The sequence below is a fragment of the Nicotiana tabacum genome, chromosome 17 (genome assembly GCF_000715075.1).
Source record: "Nicotiana tabacum cultivar K326 chromosome 17, ASM71507v2, whole genome shotgun sequence".
In the NCBI taxonomy this organism is placed as follows: Eukaryota; Viridiplantae; Streptophyta; class Magnoliopsida; order Solanales; family Solanaceae; genus Nicotiana; species Nicotiana tabacum.
Window position 1 is genome coordinate 65,919,993 of NC_134096.1, and position 19,057 is coordinate 65,939,049.

Sequence of the window (19,057 nt, forward strand, 5' to 3'; positions counted from 1 at the left end):
TTATAATTGTTGAGAGCATAACTGGTGCTGCATCCAGGCATATTACAGTCACCACTACTCAGGCATCTACACCCTTCAAGCCTGGTGTATGTAAGCCCATTAGAGTGAAAGAGAGAGAGAGCAGCTATAACCAAGCAAATATGGCATCCTTTGGTATCTGTCTGAGACTAGTCTGTGCATCAGTTTTCTGATCTTGCTATCCTGCAAAATGTAGCAAACAGGGTTATGAAATGTGTCTGTGTTCCCAGATTATGGCATCTACACCCTTCAATTGGTATGTATTTGACCTGCAGATTCAACAATTGTTATACACCTTGGCAAATGATATGTCAACATATTGTTGATAGCAGTATTGGCATTTACAAGTGGTCACAATAGAATGTGTAGAACCCTGGAGATGTGCATAAACAATTTGACCATGAAATTGCCTCAAATTTCTAAGGACATTGATTATAACTTACAGTCAACACTACTCAAGCATCTACACTTTTCAATCCTGGTGAATTCAGCACACATATTTAAGCCAGTAGAGTGAGAGATATAACATTTATAACCAAACATTTGGAGAGGCAGTGCAGTTCTTTGGTATCTGCAGCCAAGCATTTACAAGTGGTGTGTAAATCCATGGAGATGTGAAGAAACACTTACTCCATGTAATTACCTTAGTTTTCTGAGGATATTGACTATAGCTTGTTGGCATACTTCAGTCAACACTAAACAAGCATCTACACCCTTCTAGCCTGGAGTGTCTAAGCCCAGTAGAGTGAGGGAGGGGCAACAGGTCCCCTATAGTCTGGTGTTGTGCAATGTTAGGTATAATTATGTGATGACCCAAAAGGGGTCATCTTATATTTTAGAACTCGAATATGCTCTCTTAAGCCTTAAAAATCTCATTTTACCCTCCTCAATTTGCGGGCGCAGTATAGACAGGTTTCCAGAAAGCTTTTATGTTGAAAACTAATAAAAATTGTTCTTGATGGTGACTTTTTTCAACTGCCGATAATCTATACACATCCTCATCGATCCATCCTTCTTCTTCACAAACAACACAGGTGCACCCCAGGGCGAGACACTAGGTCTTATGAAGCCCTTATCAAGCAAATCTTACAACTACTACTTCAATTCTTTCAACTCTGGCGGGGCCATGTGATATGGCAGAATGTAAATAGGCTGAGTGCCCGGAGCCAAATCAATAAATATCCCTGTCGGGTGGCGTCCCTGGCAGGTCTACAGGAAATACCTCTGGAAACTCACGAACTTCCGACACCGAATCTATGGAAGGAACCTCCGCACTAGAATCGCGGACATAAGCCAAATAAGCTAGACATCCCTTCTCAACCATATGCCGAGCCTTCACATAAGAGATAACCGTGCTAGCAGAATGGCCAAGATTCCCTCTCCATTCTAATCGAGGCAACCCCAGCAAGGCTAAGGTCACCATCTTGGCGTGACAATCTAATATAGCATGATAAGGTGACAGCCAATCTATACCCATTATGACACCAAAATCAACCATGTCGAGAAGTAGAAGATCTACACGAGTCTCAAGGCTCCCAATGGTGACCACACACGAATGATAAACACAATCTACAACAATAGCATCTCCCACTAGTGTGGACACATACACATGATCACTCAAATAATAACGGGGCACAACCAAATAGGAAACAAAATTGGATGACACATAGGAGTAAGTAGATCCCGGATCAAATAGAACTGAAGCATCTCTCCTACAAACTGAAATAGTATCTGTGATAACAACATCAGATGAATTAGCCTCAGGCCTGGCTGGGAAAGCATAACACTGGGGATGGGCCCCACCACCCTGAACTACGTCCCTGGGACGGCCTCTAGCTGGTTGGTCTCCACCTCTAACGGCCTGACCTCCACCTCTAATTGTCTGGCCCCTACCTCTGGCTGCCTGACCCCTGACTCTAGTTGGCTGAGCAGGTGGTGCAACAACTGGTGCCAGAACCATGGCACGAGAACTCTGATGCCGTGAGCTGCCCGTTGCTCGATGGAAAAATCTAGCAATGTGCCTCGGATCACAACAAATATAACATAACCTCGGCTGCTGTGACTGCTGACCCTGAAACTGACCCTGTCGACCTGAATAACCACCCTGATAACTTTAGACTGGAGGTGCACTAATACGAGCTGGTGGTGCACTGTAGGCTAGCTGGTCGGAATAATTCATCTGAGGGCCACAACCACCTGAGGCATCGTGGGATGCCTGGAGCACTGAATGAAACGGCTTGGGAGGATGTACTCTACCAAAAGTACTCCTGCCTCTAGATGAGGCACCACTGAACTCACCGGAATGACGAGGTCTCTTGTCAGACCCCTGACCTCCCTGAGTAAGAACTATTTCGACTCGTCTGGCGACATTAGCAGCCGCCTGAAAGGAAATCTCACTCCCAGTCTCCTTAGCCATCTGCAATCTGATAGGCTGATCAAGTCCATTAATAAACCTCCTCACCCCCTCTCTCTCTCTCTCTCTCGGTGGGAAGCAGAAGAATGGCATGACGGGCCAAATCCACAAAATGGGTCTCATACTGAGTAATAGTCATACTGCCCTCTGGAGACGCTCAAACTGACGGCGATGCTCCTCTATCAATGTGATAGGCAGAAACTTCTCTCTGAAGAGCTAAGAGAACTGGTCCCAAGTAAGAGCATGCGACCCAGCTGGTCTGGTAAACAAATAATCTCTCAACCATTTCTTGGCGGAACCAGTCATCTGAAATGCAGCAAAATCGACCCAATTGGTCTCCACTATACCCATGTTCCGTAGAACCTCATGACAGCTGTCAGGATACTCCTGGGGATCCTCTGAAGGAGCACCACTGAAGTAAACAAGAAAAAGCTTGGTAAACCTGTCCAATCTCCATAAAGCCTCAGAAGACATAGCTAGCCCATCTCCGACCTATGCTGCAATAACCGGCTGAACTAATCCGACTGGTTGAGCTGCTGGAGCCTAATACTGGGGACCTTTCTACTCCGGAGTGGGAGTGGTGGGAGTCTGGGCTCCTCCTCTAGCCTGAGAGACTGCTGGTGCCATGGGAAATGCGCCAGTCTCGGACACACTCTCCATAAGGCCCACCAAACAGACCAAAGCGTCCTGAAGTACTGGGGTAGCAATGAACCCCTACGGAACTTGAGCTAGTCTGGCAGGAACAGTCTGGGCTGAAACCTCCTCGTCAAGATCTATCTGAGGCTCCACTGCTGGGGCTGCTGCTCGGGCCCTAGGCTGAGCCCTGCCCCTGCCTCGGCCTCGACCTCTGCCCCACGTAGCAGCTATCACTGGAGGCTCTGGTTGTTGCTCAGCTGAGGAAGTGGTACGTGTTCTCGCCATCTGCGGGAGAATAAGAGTAGAAGAGTTCAATCAGTATTAAGAAAGCAAAATCACACGACAGAGAAGAATAGAAGTGAAACTTGTTCCTAAACTTCATAGCCTCTAGAAGATAAGCACAAACGTCTCCGTACCAATCCTCCAGACTCTACTAATCTTGCTCGTGAATCGTGAGACCTGGGCAACCTAATGCTCTGATACCAACTGTCACGACTTGAAATTTCCCACTGACGGGACCGTGATGGCGCCTAACATTTCACTTGCTAGGCAAGCCAATATTAGAGAATCATTAAACCAATTTCTTATTCCCATTCACTAATTAACAATAATTAACTAAGATAAAATATAATAAGTGCGGAATATCATAAAACTTTTTAATTACTGCCACCCGGATCTGGAGTCACAATTCAAAAGCATTCTAGAATTTACTACAAGTAATAGCCTGGAAGAAATACAACTGTCTGAATGAAAGAAACAGTAGAACAGAAAAGATACACGGGAACTTCAAGGTCTATGAACGCCGACAGATCTACCTTGAGTCTCCGGACAGCGGACCAATAGCAAAATCTCGATCAACCCGAGCGGGTATCAAAATCTGCACAGAAAGTGCAGAGTGTAGTATCAGTACAACCGACCCCATGTACTAGTAAGTGTCGAGCCTAACCTCGACAAAGTAGTGACGAGGCTAAGGCAAGGCACCTACAAATCAACCTATACAATTTAACAGTGTATATACAAATAACACAAATGAAGAACTAAACAGGAAATGTCGGGAGAGGAACATACTGAGGGGAATACAAGATAAAGAACTACAACAGAATGATCATTGGAGTAGTCAATATACCATGAATCAACAGGAATAGTGAATACAGTAAGAAAAATGCACGGCATTACCCTTTGTGCTTTTACTCTCAATCTCACCATAAAATTAATAGAAACGACACGGCATCACCCTTCGCGCATTAACTCTCATATCATGGCACGACATCACCCTTCGTGCATTAACACTCATAATATGGCACGACATCACCCTTTGTGCATTAACACTCACAATATGGCACGGCATCACCCTTCGTGCATTAACACTCATAATATGGCACGGCATCACCCTCCGTGCATTAACACTCTCCCTTACCATAATGCAATGCATAAATAACAACAAGGAGATAGAATAAGAAGTACAAACCTTACTTCAACATTTGGCATAGGAAAAAGACAATATATGAAAAATAGAGAAACATGGAAAATAGGTAAATTGGCAGCGCATAAGTACTCGTCACCTCACATATACGCCACTGACATGGATTTCACTTAGCAAGTAATCTAGGGTTCCTAATTCCCTCAAGTCAGGGCTAGACACAATACTTACCTCGCTCCAAAGGCCACTTAATTCTCAATCACAGCTTTTCCTTTGGGATTCACCTCCAAATCACTCGTATCTATTCAAAAATAACTCAATAATATCAAATACTGCTAAAGGAATCAATTATATTTCATAAATTAAATTTCCCAAATTTTCCTTCAAAAAGTCAAAAAATCGACCCCAGGTCCGCTTGGTCAAAACTTGAGGTTCAGACCAAAATCCATTTGCCCATTCACCCCCGAGCCCGAATATATAATTGGTTTTGGAATCCGACCTCAAATTGAGGTCTAAATCCCCAAATTTCTGAAATTCCTAGTTTTGACCCTAACCTCTAATTCTGCCATGAAAACTCTAGATTTTAGGTTGCAAATTCAAGAAATGTAATGGGTAATTGAAAGAAAATGGTTTAGAATCACTTACCAACACTTTGGGGAAGAAATGACTCTTGAAAAATTGCCTCACACTGTTTGGTTTTTGAGAAAAATGAATTTTTGGCTAAATCCCGTGTTTGGATTCTGTTAAGTGCTGGGCGACAGTGTTCATCGTGTTCGCGAGATAGTGCTCGCGTTCGAGTAGGCTACCCTTCCCTGGTCTTCGCGTTCGCGAGATAGTGTTCGCGATGAAGAAAAGGCCAAGTCCCCCCCCAGTGCCTTACACTACGCGTTCGCGATGGGCTTGTCGCGTTCGCGAAGGGTAATGCCCCCATAGCTTCGCGTTCGCGACCAAGCCTTCCCGTTCGCGAAGAAGAAATCCCTATCTCATCAGTTTACTCTTCGCGTTCGCGAGAGGACCTTCGCGAACGCGAAGAAGGACATGCCATAACCCAGACTCTGTAGAAAAAAACCATATTTCCAAAGTCCAAAACATCCCGTGGCCTATCCAAAACTCACCTGAGCCCTCTGGGCTCCAAACCAAACATGCACACAAGTCTAAAAACATCATACGAACTTGCTCTGGCAATCAAATTGCCAAAATAACACCTAGAACTCTAAATTTAGCACCAAATCAAATGAAATTCTCAAGAACACTTTAAAGTTACTATTTTCTCAACCGAAGGTACGAATCACGTTAAATCAACTCCTCTTCTCACCAAATTTCATAGACAAGTCTTAAATATCATAATGAACATGTACCAGGCTCCGGAACCAAAATAGGGACCCGGTACTAATAATGTCAAACATCAATCAATTCTTAAAAACAAATAATTTCCAAACTTTTAATTTTCATCAAAAATTCATAACTTGACCTAGGGACCTGAAGATTTGATTCCGGGCATATGCCCAGGTCCCATAATTCGATACAGGCCCACCGGGACCGTCAAAACACAGATCCGGGCCCGTTTACAAAAGATGTTGACCGAAGTCAACTAAAATCAACGAGGATTGATGATTTATTTGATCAGCTTCAGGGTGACAAGGTGTTTTCAAAGATCGATTTGAGATCTGGCTACCATCATTTGAGGATTAGGGCATTCGATGTTCCTAAGACAGCTTTTCGGACTCGGTATGGGCATTATGAGTTTCTAGTGATATCATTTGGGCTGACAAATGCCCTAGTAGCATTCATGGATTTGATGAATCGGGTTTTAAAACCCTACTTGGATTCCTTTGTGGTTGTGTTTATTGATGATATCTTGATCTACTCCCACAGTCAAGAGGAGCATGAGCAGCAAATTCGGATCGTTCTTCAGACTCTGAAAGACAGCCAGTTATATGCTAAGTTCTCAAAATGCGAGTTTTGGTTGAGTTCAGTTGCTTTCTTGGGTCACGTTGTATCAGCAGAGGGTATTCAGGTGGATCCTAAGAAGATTGAGGTAGTCCAGAATTGGCCTAGACCCACATCAGCTACAGAGATCCATATTTTCTTGGGTTTGGCGGGCTATTACTGCCAATTTGTGGAGGGATTTTCATCCATAGCAGCCCGTTGACCAGATTGATCTGAAAGGGTGCCCCGCTCAGGTGGTCAGACGAGTGTGAAGCGAGCTTTCAGAAGCTCAAGATTGCTTTGACCACGGTACCAGTATTGGTGTTACCCACAGGTTCAGGATCTTATATAGTATATTGTGATGCATCTCGTATTGGTCTGGCTGTGGTATTGATGCAGGGTGGCAAGGTTATTGCATATGCTTCACGGCAGCTGAAGGTTCACGAGAAGAATTACCCTGTTCATGATCTAGAGCTGGCAGCGATTGTTCACACGTTGAAGATTTGGAGGCACTATATTTACGGCATGCCATGTGAGGTATTCACTGATCATCGGAGCTTGCAATATTTTTTCAAGCAAAAGGAACTCAATTTGAGGTAGAAGAGGTGGTTGGAGTTATTGAAAGACTATGATATCACCATATTGTATCATCTCGGGAAGTCCAATGTGGTGGCCGATGCTTTGAGTAGAAAGTTAGTCAGTATGGGTAGCCTTGCATATATTCCAGTTGGTAAGAGACCGCTTACATTAGATGTTCAGGCCTTGGCCAACCAGTTCGTGAGGATAGATGTTTCTGAGCCCAGCCGTGTTCTAGCTTGTACAGTTGCTCGGTCTTCTTTGTTAGAGCGCATCAGAGATTGGCAGGATGACGATCCTCATTTACTTGTCCTTAGAGACACAGTGCGGCACGGTGGTGCCAAGCAGGTTACTATTGGAGATAATAGAGTTTTGAGGATGCAAGATTGTATTAGTGCCTAATGTGGATGGGCTTCATGAGTTGATCCTTGAGGAGGCTCACAGTTCTCGGTATTCTATTCACCCGGGCGCTGCCAAGATGTACCAGGACCTGCGGCAGCATTATTGGTGGAGGAGGATGAAGAGAGATATAGTTGCTTACGTGGCTCGGTGCTTGAATTGTCAGCAGGTGAAAAATGAACATCATAGACCCGACGGTTTGCTTCAGCATATGGAGATTCCTGAGTGGAAGTGGGAGCATATCACTATGGACTTTGTTGTTGGACTCCCGCGGACTCTGAGGAAGTTCGACGCCGTGTGGGTTATTATGGATAGGCTGACTAAGTCAACGCACTTCATTCTTGTGGCAGTTACCAATTCCTCGGAGCGGTTAGCAGAGATTTATATTCGGGAGATCGTCCGTCTTCACGATGTGCATGTGTCTATCATTTCTGATCGAGGTATGCAGTTTACCTCGCACTTTTGGAGGGCAGTACAGCGTGAGTTGGGTACACGGGTTGAGTTGAGCACAATATTTCATCCTCAGACGGACTGGCAATCCGAGCATACTATTCAGATCTTGGAGGATATGCTACGTGCTTGTGTTATAGACTTCGGAGGATCGTGGGATCAGTTCTTTCCCTATGCAGAGTTCGCCTAAAATAATAGCTACCAGTTGAGCATTCAGATGGCTCCTTATGAGGCACTATGTGGTAGACAGTGCAGGTCGCCAGTTGGGTGGTTTGAGTCGGGAGAGGCTCAGTTGTTGGTTACAGATTTAGTACAGGAGGCCTTGGACAAGGTTAAGATTATTCAGGATCGACTTCGCATATCTCAGTTCAGGCAGAAGATTTATGCCGACCGTAGAGTTCATGATGTTGCATTCATGGTCGGAGAGAGAGTGCTACTTTGGGTATCACCCATGAAGGGTGCAATGAGGTTCGGAAAGAAGGGCAAGTTGAGCCCAAGGTATATCAGACCTTTTGAGATTCTAGAGAGAGTGGGAGAGGTGGCTTACAGGCTTGCATTGCCACCTAGTTTAGCAGTTGTTCATCCGGTATTCCATGTGTCCATGCTTCGAAAGTATCACGGCGATCCGTCCCATGTGTTAGATTTCAGCTCTATCCAATTGGACAAGGATTTGACTTACGAGCAAAGAGCTACCCTTCAGTTCGAGTGTAGTGGAGCGGTCAGCCTATTGAGGCAGCTACTTGGGAGTCCGAGTCTGATATGCGGAGTAGATATCCCCACCTTTTCACCAGCCCAGGTACTTTTCTATGTCCGTTCGAGGACGAACGGTTATTTTAGAAGTGGAGAATGTGATGACCCAAAAGGGGTCATCTTATATTTTAGAACTCAAACATGCACTCTTAAGCCTTAAAAATCTCATTTTACCCTTCTCGATTTGCGTGCATAGTCCGGGCATATTTTTGGAAAGCTTTTATGTTGAAAACTAATGAAAATAAATATTTATGCCTTAAAAGTTGATTTTAGTTGACTTTGGTCAACATCTTTGGTAAACAGGACCGGATCGTGTTTTGATGGTCACGGTGGGTCCGTATCGATTTATGGGACCTGGGCGTATTCCCGGAATCAAATTCGGAGGACCCTAGCTCAAGTTATGAATTTTTGATAAAAATTAAAAGTTTGGAAATTATTTATTTTTAAGAATTGATTGATGTTTGATATTGTTAGTACCGGGTCCGTATTTTGGTTCCGGAGCCCGGTACAAGTTCATTATGATATTTAACGCTTGTCTATGAAATTTGGTGAGAAGCAGAGTTGATTTGACGTGATTCGGAGTTTCGGTTGAGAAAATAGTAACTTTAAAGTGTTCTTGAGAATTTCATTTGATTTGGTACTAAATTTAGAGTTCTAGGTGTTATTTTGGCGATTTGATCGTGCGAGAAAGTTCGTATGATATTCTTAGACTTGTGTGCATGTTTGGTTTGGAGCCCCGAGGTGTCGGGTGAGTTTCAGATAGGCCACGGGATGTTTTGGACTTTGGAAATCTGGTTATTTTCTGCAGAGTCTGGGTTCTGGCATGTCCTTCTTCGCATTCGCGAAGGTCCTCTCACTAACGCGAAGAGTAAACTGATGAGGCAGGGATTTCTTAATCGCGAACGCGAAGGCTTGGTCGTGAACAAGAAGCGATGAGGGCGTTACCCTTCGCGAATGCGACAAGCCCATCGCGAACGCGTAGTGTTAGTCACTGGGGGGAGGGGGACTCAGCCTTTTCTTCATCGCGAACACGAACACTGTCTCGTGAACGCGAAGACCAAGAAAGGGTAGCCTACGCGAATGCGAGCACTGTCTCGCAAACGCGAAGGCTTGGCAGCCTATACTCTTCACGAACGCGACAATGCTCTCGTGAACTCGATGAACACTGTCGCCCAGCACTTAATAGAATCCAAACACGGGATTTAGCCAAAAATTCATTTTTCTCAAAAACCAAACGGTGTGAGACGATTTTGCAAGAGTCATTTCTTCCCTAAAGTGTTGGTAAGTTATTCTAAACCATTTTCTTTCAATTACCCATTATATTTCTTGAATTTTCAACCTAAACTCTAGAGTTTTCATGGTAGAATTAGGGGTTAGGGTAGAAACTAGGAATTTCAGAAATTTGGGGATTTAGACCTCAATTTGAGGTCGGATTCCAAAACTAATTATATATTCGGGCTCGGGGGTGAATGGGTAAATGGATTTTGGTCCAAACCTTGGGTTTTGACAAAGCGGGCCCGGGGTCAATTTTTCAAATTTTTGGAGTAAAATTTGGGAAATTTAATTATGCAATATAATTGATTCCTTTAGCAATATTTGATATTATTGAGTCATTTTTGAATAGATACGAGTGGTTTGGAGGTGAATCCCAAAGAAAAAGCTGTGATTGAGAATTAAGTGGCCTTCAGAGCGAGGTAAGTGTTGTGTCTAACCCTGACTTGATAGAATTAGGAACCTTAGATTACTTGCTAAGTGAAATCCATGTGAGCAGCGTATATGTGAGGTGACGAGTACTTATGCGCCACCAATTTACCTGTTTTCCATGTTTCTGTATTTTTCTTATATTGTCTCTTTCCTATGCCAAATTGCTACGTGTTATACTAGTGTTGTTCAATTTAATATTCTTATCATGTTTACGTATTTTCTGGTGATAATTGAGTTTTTATTTCAAAGTTGAGATTGATATTATGGAACCAAATATTGAAGTAAGGTTTGTACTTGTTATTCTATCTCCCGGTTGTTATTTATGCATTGCATTATGGTAAGGGAGAGTGTTAATGCACGAAGAGTGATGCCGGGCCATATTGTGAGTGTTAATGCACGAAGGGTGATGTCGCGCCATATTGTGAGTGTTAATGCACAAAGGGTAATGACGTGCCATATTGTGAGTGTTAATGCACAAAGGGTAATGTCGTGCCATATTATGAGTGTTAATGCACGAAGGGTGATGTCGTGCCATGATATTATAGTTAATGCACGAAAAGTGATGCCGTGCCGTTTCTATTAATTTTATGGTGAGATTGAGAGTAAAAGCACGAAGGGTGATGCCGTGCATTTTTTCTTACTGTGTTCACTATTCCTGTTGATTCATGGCATATTGACTGCTCCGGTGGTCATTATGTTGTAGTTCTTTATCTTGTATTTCCCTCAGTGTGTTCCCCTCCCGACATTTCCTATTTAGTTCTTCATTTCTGTTATTTGTATATACACTGTTAAATTGTACAGGTTGATTTGTAGGTGTCTTGCCTTAGCCTCGTCACTACTTTGTCGAGGTTAGGCTCGACACTTACCAGTACATAGGGTCGGTTGTACTAATACTGCACTCTGCACTTTCTGTGCAGATTTTGATACCGGCTCGGGTTGATCGAGTTTTTTCTATTGGTCCGCTGTCCGGAGACTCAAGGTAGATTTGTCGGCGTTCACAGACCTTGAAGTTCTCGTCTATCTTTTTTGTTCTACTGTTTCTTTCATTCAGATAGTTGTATTTCTTCCGCACTATTACTTGTAGTAAATTCTAGAATGCTTGTGAATTGTGACTCCAGATCCGGGTTGCAGTAATTAAAACAGTTTTATGATATTCCGGACTTATTATATTTCATCTTAGTTAATTATTGTTAATTACTGAATGGGAATAAGGAATTGGTTTAATGATTCTCTAACGTTGGCTTGCCTAGCAAGTGAAATGTTAGGCGCCATCACGGTCCCGTAGGTGGGAAATTTCGGGTCGTGACAAATTATAACCAAACAAGTATGTACACCATACAAATGAGAACAATTGCATGTTTAGGAAGGCTAGTTGGTGGAGTTTTACTAGCCTACATTTCTTTAAAATCTTGTATGTACTGTTGAAAATAATGTAAGGTTTTATATGTTGAGCTCATTAATCAGGTTCTCTTCGCTTCACAATCCTAATCCGAAGGTTAGGAATTTGTGATTTGCCCACGTTGATTAGTTTTTTTCCTGCACTTGGCAATTCATTAAATGACTGAAACATGTGTGTACCTGCAAAATTAAAAGCTAGATTAGCAAAAAGATTAGCAACACTGTTCCCTTCCATTAGTACATGCTGAAAGACAATATTGTAGTTGTTCTTTATATGCTTGATCTTCCTTACTTCATCACCTATACACCAAGGAGTTGCCCATTCGCCATCAATTATCTTCCTCATTACTAAGGAATCAGTCTCCATAATCAGTGGATGTAGCTGCCTTTCCACACAGTATGCCAGCCCCCCTCCCCCACAATTGCCTTTGCTTCTACCACTATGTTAGTTGTCTCTCCTACCTCCTGTGCTTTCGCAAACACCAAATCACCAGCATGATCTCGAACACAAAACCCATTTGAGCTTGGTCCAGGATTTCCCCTTGATGCACCATCAGTATTGCATTTGAACCATCCTTCATAAGGAAGCTGCCATGTAAGTGTCTTAGTCCCCAAATATGGCTTGTAACCTTCAAAGAAGCTAATCATATCTGACCATAGAGGGGGAATTCTGGACAGCCATGGGTACCTCATCCTTGCTAGGTAATGTAAAGTCTTATTCACTTCATGAATCACCCTATTGCAGGAAATTGCACCACCATACTTCATTGTATTTCTCCTCTTCCAAAGTTTCCATATGATTACAGCTGGAGCTGCCTGAAATCAATTTTTCATATAAAAACTTTTCGGAAAATTATACGGACTGCGCACGCAAGTAGAGAAATGATAAATAATGCTTTTCGAGGTCTTAGAACACATAATTAATTATTAAATTTAAAGATGCCATTTCGGATCATCACAAATACGAACTTAGTCGAAGCCTTAAACCACGTCAAACAACGTCAAAATCATGAATCGTGCCTTGAATCAAACTTATAAATTTTCAAATTTCCAAATTCTATATCTTGTGCCGAAATGTATCAAATCAATCCGGAATGACTTCAAATTTCGCACACTAGTCATAAATGACATGACGAAGCTATTCCAAGGCTCGGAACCCCAAACGGACATCGATGATATTAAAACCACTTCAAGTCAAACTTAAGAATTTCTTAAACTTTTAAAATACCAACCTTCCATAATAAGCGCAGAAATGCTCTCGGGTAATCCGATACTCAACCCGAACATATGCCCAAGTCCGAAATTATCATACGAACCTATTGGAAATTTTGAATCCCGATTCCGAGGTCGTTCACTCAAAAGTCAAATCTTAGCCAATTCTTCCAACTTAAAGCTTCAGAAATTAGCATTTTCTTTCCAAATCAATCCCGAACTTCCTGAAATTCGATTCTGATCACACGTACAAGTCATACTACCTGAAGTGAAGCTACTCAAGGCCTCGAATCACCGAACGATACACTAGAGCTTAAAACAACTAGTCGGGTCGTTACAACTTGCTAAAGAAATAAAAGAGAATTAACTTTAATGACCTGAGGCGTAAACACTAATATTTGTGGTGATTTTTAGACTCGGTTCTGCAGAGAAGAATTGAAATTTGTCTAATATTTGACTTGTTTTAGTTCCACAATCAACTTTTCGATTGTCTAATATTTATAGTATAGAGCTATAAATAATAAATATAGAATTTGATTTCCATTCAAATAATGAATGAACGAATATGTTTCCTTTACTAATTTGACCCTAAGAATGTCATGTTGAGTTGGACTCTACAATATTTGAATTGCTTTTACGTTTTTAGGTATTAACGTTTAAGATATAATTTAATTATTGAAGGGCATAACAGGCAGGTAATATTTTGGGAATATTTTCGTCTTTCAACATTTAGCGTGAATCATTCGTGCTTTTATAATAACTAGTCTTTATGTTCGTGTGTTGCACGAAATATCTTGTTTCGAATATTAGAAAATGCATTGCGTAAATTATCTAAAACTACTTATTACTGAATATGTATGATACATTTTAGGTCTGTGAATATTATGAAGTTCAATAATATACATAATATTTAACATTGTTGAATTTCATAATATTTAGTATAACTAATAAATGGGTCCTAAAAATATTTAAAAACTAAGTCATTTATAACAATAAAGAAAACAAAATTTCAAAAAAATACTAACGCTGACAAAATATATATGCTTTTGTCAAAGTAAATTAGGTGTTTCGGAGAAAAGGTGTCACGACCCGAAATTGCTACCTTCGGACCGTGATGGTGCCTAATATTTCACTTGCTAGGCAAGCCAACGTTAGAATAATATTATCTATTTTTTTAAAATAATTTTTAAATTTATTAATAACAAAGAACAAATGCGGAAGAATAATTTTTAAATTTATATATATTAATATCTATATATAAATGTGCAGGCTGACGAGGCCGCCATGAACATCTACTAATATACAAACTATACAGGACTTGTCTACAAGCCTCTAGAGATAGTTGAATTGTATCATGGTCGGGACAGGGTCTCGACCTACCCATCAAACCTGTATATATAAAACGGACTCCAAGGTCTAGACCTGGTAACTTCGGGGAAGTGGAGCTTACCAACCAAGCTGATATTTGGCTCTGTCTACTAGAAAGGTCTATCCATGTGTCTATCAGGACCTGAAGGCATGAAATGCAGCGTCCCCAGCAAAGGGACGTCAGTACAAAATAATGTACTAAGTATGTAAGGCACCAGAATAACTGAAAGTTGAAACTGAACTTATGATATAATAACTTAATGTAATTGGGAAACAAAAATAATCTGAAGATATGCTTACCTGCTAATACTGACTCAACTCTCTCCATATAGTATCTAAAATAGTTGTCCGGCCCTATAAGGCTCGGTATGTGTAACTGCCCTGCTGTAGTAGGCTCGCTCATAGGCTCTCGGCCATACTAGGCTCTGTAACTCGTCCATTCTGGGCTCGCTCATAGGCATTCGGCCACAGTAGGCTCGGATTATAACTTACCATCTAATCAGAGGTTGTCCAATTAGGGTCTGCCCACCGATTATAGCTCGATGGTGGTGAAAATATTGTAATATATATATATATACACACACACACACACACACACACACTCTCTGCTCACTTGGCTGAAAGAAGACAATACTAAATTGAATATGAAGTCCCGATAAGGGAGAATACTGTAACTTATGAGACTAGGATAATGTACATAAGTTCAGGAATATGAACTTCTCTTTATGCCTCGTTATCAAATTCATGTAGTTACGGAATCATGCCAAAATGAAGAAAGGTTTAGCCTTAACATACCTTATCACAATATTTCCAATCACCAAGTTGAACTCGCCTCTTCGTGCCTTAATCTACAACAACGATAATAATACTATCATTAAGTTATGAAAGGTACAACTATCGCACAACGAACGACAAGCTTATTTTGTATTAAAACGGGCAGCATCTCCCCTATAATCCTTACTTCCTCAAAATTCAAGATAACACCAACAACACAAGAACACAACAATATCAACATGTATACATTTTTTTTCCAACCTTATATACACCACAAAATACTACAAAATATCCCAACACACCCCAATCTCTTCATACACAAAACGGCCACCGTAGTAGTGTCAAACAGCCCGAAAATATTACGACGAATGACCAGCCCACCACCCTGCATTTATGTGGTGTTTCTCCACACCCTTCCTCCTCCAAACCTCCACAAAACAATAGTAAAACATGCAGCCCAACAGCACCACAAAACAGTCCGCTACAAGTGAATAACTCGAACTCACGGCTTCCGATCACCGTCCCGTGAGTTCTTACAGCTATAGAACGACTTACTATGCATCTACAGCAGAAACAATGGATGAAATAGAGCAGTAAAATTACCTTATTTGTTGGATAACTCAGCTCCTATCTTGGTTCTTCAAACTCTAGGCTTTACCTCCAATTAGAACTTGAAAGGGAGAGAAAATCAATTGGGGTTTGGGGGAACCTTTTTAGGAGTTTTGCAAAGATTAAGTCTGGTTATTTTGCCCAACTATCAGCCTAATATATGAAGGGGATAGGCCTTTAAAAAGACCTCTTTGAATGACCCGAACAGGCCCATTTTTGGACGACCCAAACTGGCCCAGTTTTGGATTCTCGTTTAAGCAAGTAGGTGACAGTTTGCGCAGCCTTGCAAAAATGATCATATCTCTCTACTCCGATATCATATTGACAAACGGTTTAATATGTTGGAAAATAGACCCATATATATTTAATTTGATGGGTGGAACATCCCATAAATCTAAGTATATTGGGAGAAAATTGCAGTTACATTTGACCCAAAGTTTCAATAAACTTATGAATGTAACTTGTGATGACTTTCATCGACTTTTGTTCCACCACTCGCTTGACTTCAAAACATAACACACGACTATCATATGAATAACATAACTCATAACATAACCTCCTTATCATGTTAAACACCCTGGTCTCACCCCAAAAGTACATGCTATAACATTCCCAACTTGTCAACTTTCGACGAAACATTATTTTCTTCAATTCCTTTAGCTTTTGAACCTTCCTAGCCTCTTTGTACTTGTTGTTCATGATATTCAATATTTGTAACATCCGAGGTAACATGATTCACTTACTTTGTAAACTTTCCAAATATGATTTTCTTTCTGATCTTACGTCAATTGACTTACGACATACTCATACGTACAAAAACATGGTTTGTGACAACAATACCCATGTTCCACAACACCTCGTGGCAGCGTTAAAGATAATCCTGTGGGTCCTCAGAAGATGTACCACTTAAGTGAACTGGAAAGAGCTTAGTAAACTTATCCAGTCTCAATAAGGCCTCAAAAGACGTGGTGGGCCTATCACCGGTCTGTGCCGCAACAACTGGTTGAACTACACCAACTGGCGGGACTGTTGAAGCCTGATTCTGGGAAGCCATCTGCTTCGGAGTAGGAGTAGTGGGAGTTTGTACTCCTCCCCCAGCCTGTGAGACAGTTGGTGCCACTGGAAATGTACCATTATGGGCCACGCCCTCCATAAGACTCACCAATCGGACTAGAGCGTCTTGAAGCACTAGAGTGGCTATGAATCCTTCCGGGACCTGAACTGGTCCAACTAGTACATTCTGAACTGGAACCTTCTCTTGAAGGTCCACCTGAGGTTCTTCAACAGGTGCAGCTACCCGAGCTCTGGACTGAGCTCTACCTCGGCCTCTAGCACGACCTCGGCCTCGACCTCTACCCCTGGCCATAGTTTCCACTGGTGGTTCTGGTCCCTGTCCATCGATAGAGGTATTACGTGTTCTCACCATCTGTGAGAGAATAAGAGTAGAATGGTTCAATCATCGATGATAGAATAAATTCGCACGACAGAATAAGAAAGAAGTGATATTGTTCCTAAACTTCATAGCCTATGAGAGATAAGTACAGACATCTCCGTACCGATCCTTCAGACTCTACTAAGCTTGCTCGTGACTCGTGAGACCTATGTAACTTAGTGCTCTGATACCAACTGTCACGACCCGAAATTCCCACCTTCGGACCGTGATGGCGCCTAACATTTCACTTGCTAGGCAAGCCAACGTTAGAATAATATTATCTATTTTTTTAAAATAATTTTTAAATTTATTAATAACAAAGAACAAATGCTGAAGTAAAGTCTAAAATATAGTGAATAATCCATAAAAATAACGGTATCTAAATACCATCCCAGAATTGGTATTACAAGTGCACGAGCTTCTAGAATAATACAAGTAAGGGTCTGAATAAAATAAAGTTATCTGAAAATAAACACACAGCTAAAGTAAAGTAGATGGGGACTTCAGAAACTGCGGACGCCGTGCAGTTATACCTCAAGTCTCCTCTAGTAGCTGAAATTCGAGCAAGTCTATGGTACGCCGCTGGGACCAACTCCGAAATCTGCACAAGAAGTGCAGAGTGTAGTATCAGTACAACCGGTCCCATGTACTGGTAAATGCTGAGCCTAACCTCGATGAAGTAGTGACGAGGCTAAGGCGGGTCACTTACATTAACCTGTACGCAATATTAGTAACAACAACAAATAATAGAAATAAATCAGATAACTCATTTATAATAATTGAAGCCAACCCAGCAGTCATAACTTATTATCATTTCCATCAATTTCTATTGCAGCGTACAACCCGCTTTCACAATATATTCATATTCAATTCTGCTGCGGCGTGCAACCCGCTCCCACAATATACTCATTTTCAATCCTCTCATATAATTATTTTTAATCAAGTATATATATTGACTTTTAAATAAGTCTGTTGCGGCGTGCAACCCGATCCTCCAATATAGACTTTTCATAAGTCTGTAGCGGCGTGCAGCCCGATCCTCCAATATATTCATTATAATTAATTCTGTTGCGGCGTGCAACCCGCTCCTCCAATATATTCATTTACCAATTCTTATAGAAGAAATTTTCCTAATAAATGCAACAATTAATATAAAATTATAAGACAACAAGCATACAATAATTATAATTTAATTATGAAACAAACAATGACAAATAGCAAATTATTATGGAAAACAGAAAAAAAAAATAGGCAGTTTAATATTTAATGTACTAGATGTCAAGTAGCAATTAATGCATATAATTCAAATAAGCATGTAGCAATTATTACAGGAATTCAAGAATTAATATTTGACAAGAAATTGTGAGTGAAACAATTAATATAATAATTCATTCATGATTTAAATGATTTATGATTTTTAAATAATTATGCAAACAATTAATTCAACGACGTATAGACACTCGTCACCTCGCCCATACGTCATTCACATGCAATTCACATAACAAATAATTTAAGGGTTCTATTCCCTCAAGTCAAGGTTAACCACGACACTTACCTCGCTTTGTAAATTCCAATCAATTACTCGACCATAGCTTTTCCTTTTAAATTTATCTCCAAAAGCTTCAAATCTATTCATAAACAATTCAATATACTCAATACAAATCATATGAATTAATTCCATATAAATTTACTAATTTTTTGAATAAAAATTCGAAATTCATTAAAATATTCAACAGTGGGACCCATGTCTCAAATCCCAAAAAAACTCACGAAATTCGAACACCCGTTCCACTACGAGTTCAACCATACAAAAATTATCCAATTCCGATATCAAATGGATCTTCAAATCTAAATTTCTCGTTTTTGGAAGATTTTAGAAAAATATAATTTTTCTTCCATAAATTTACGGATTTATGATATAAATGAGTATGGAATCATGAAATATAATCAATATAGGATAAGGAACACT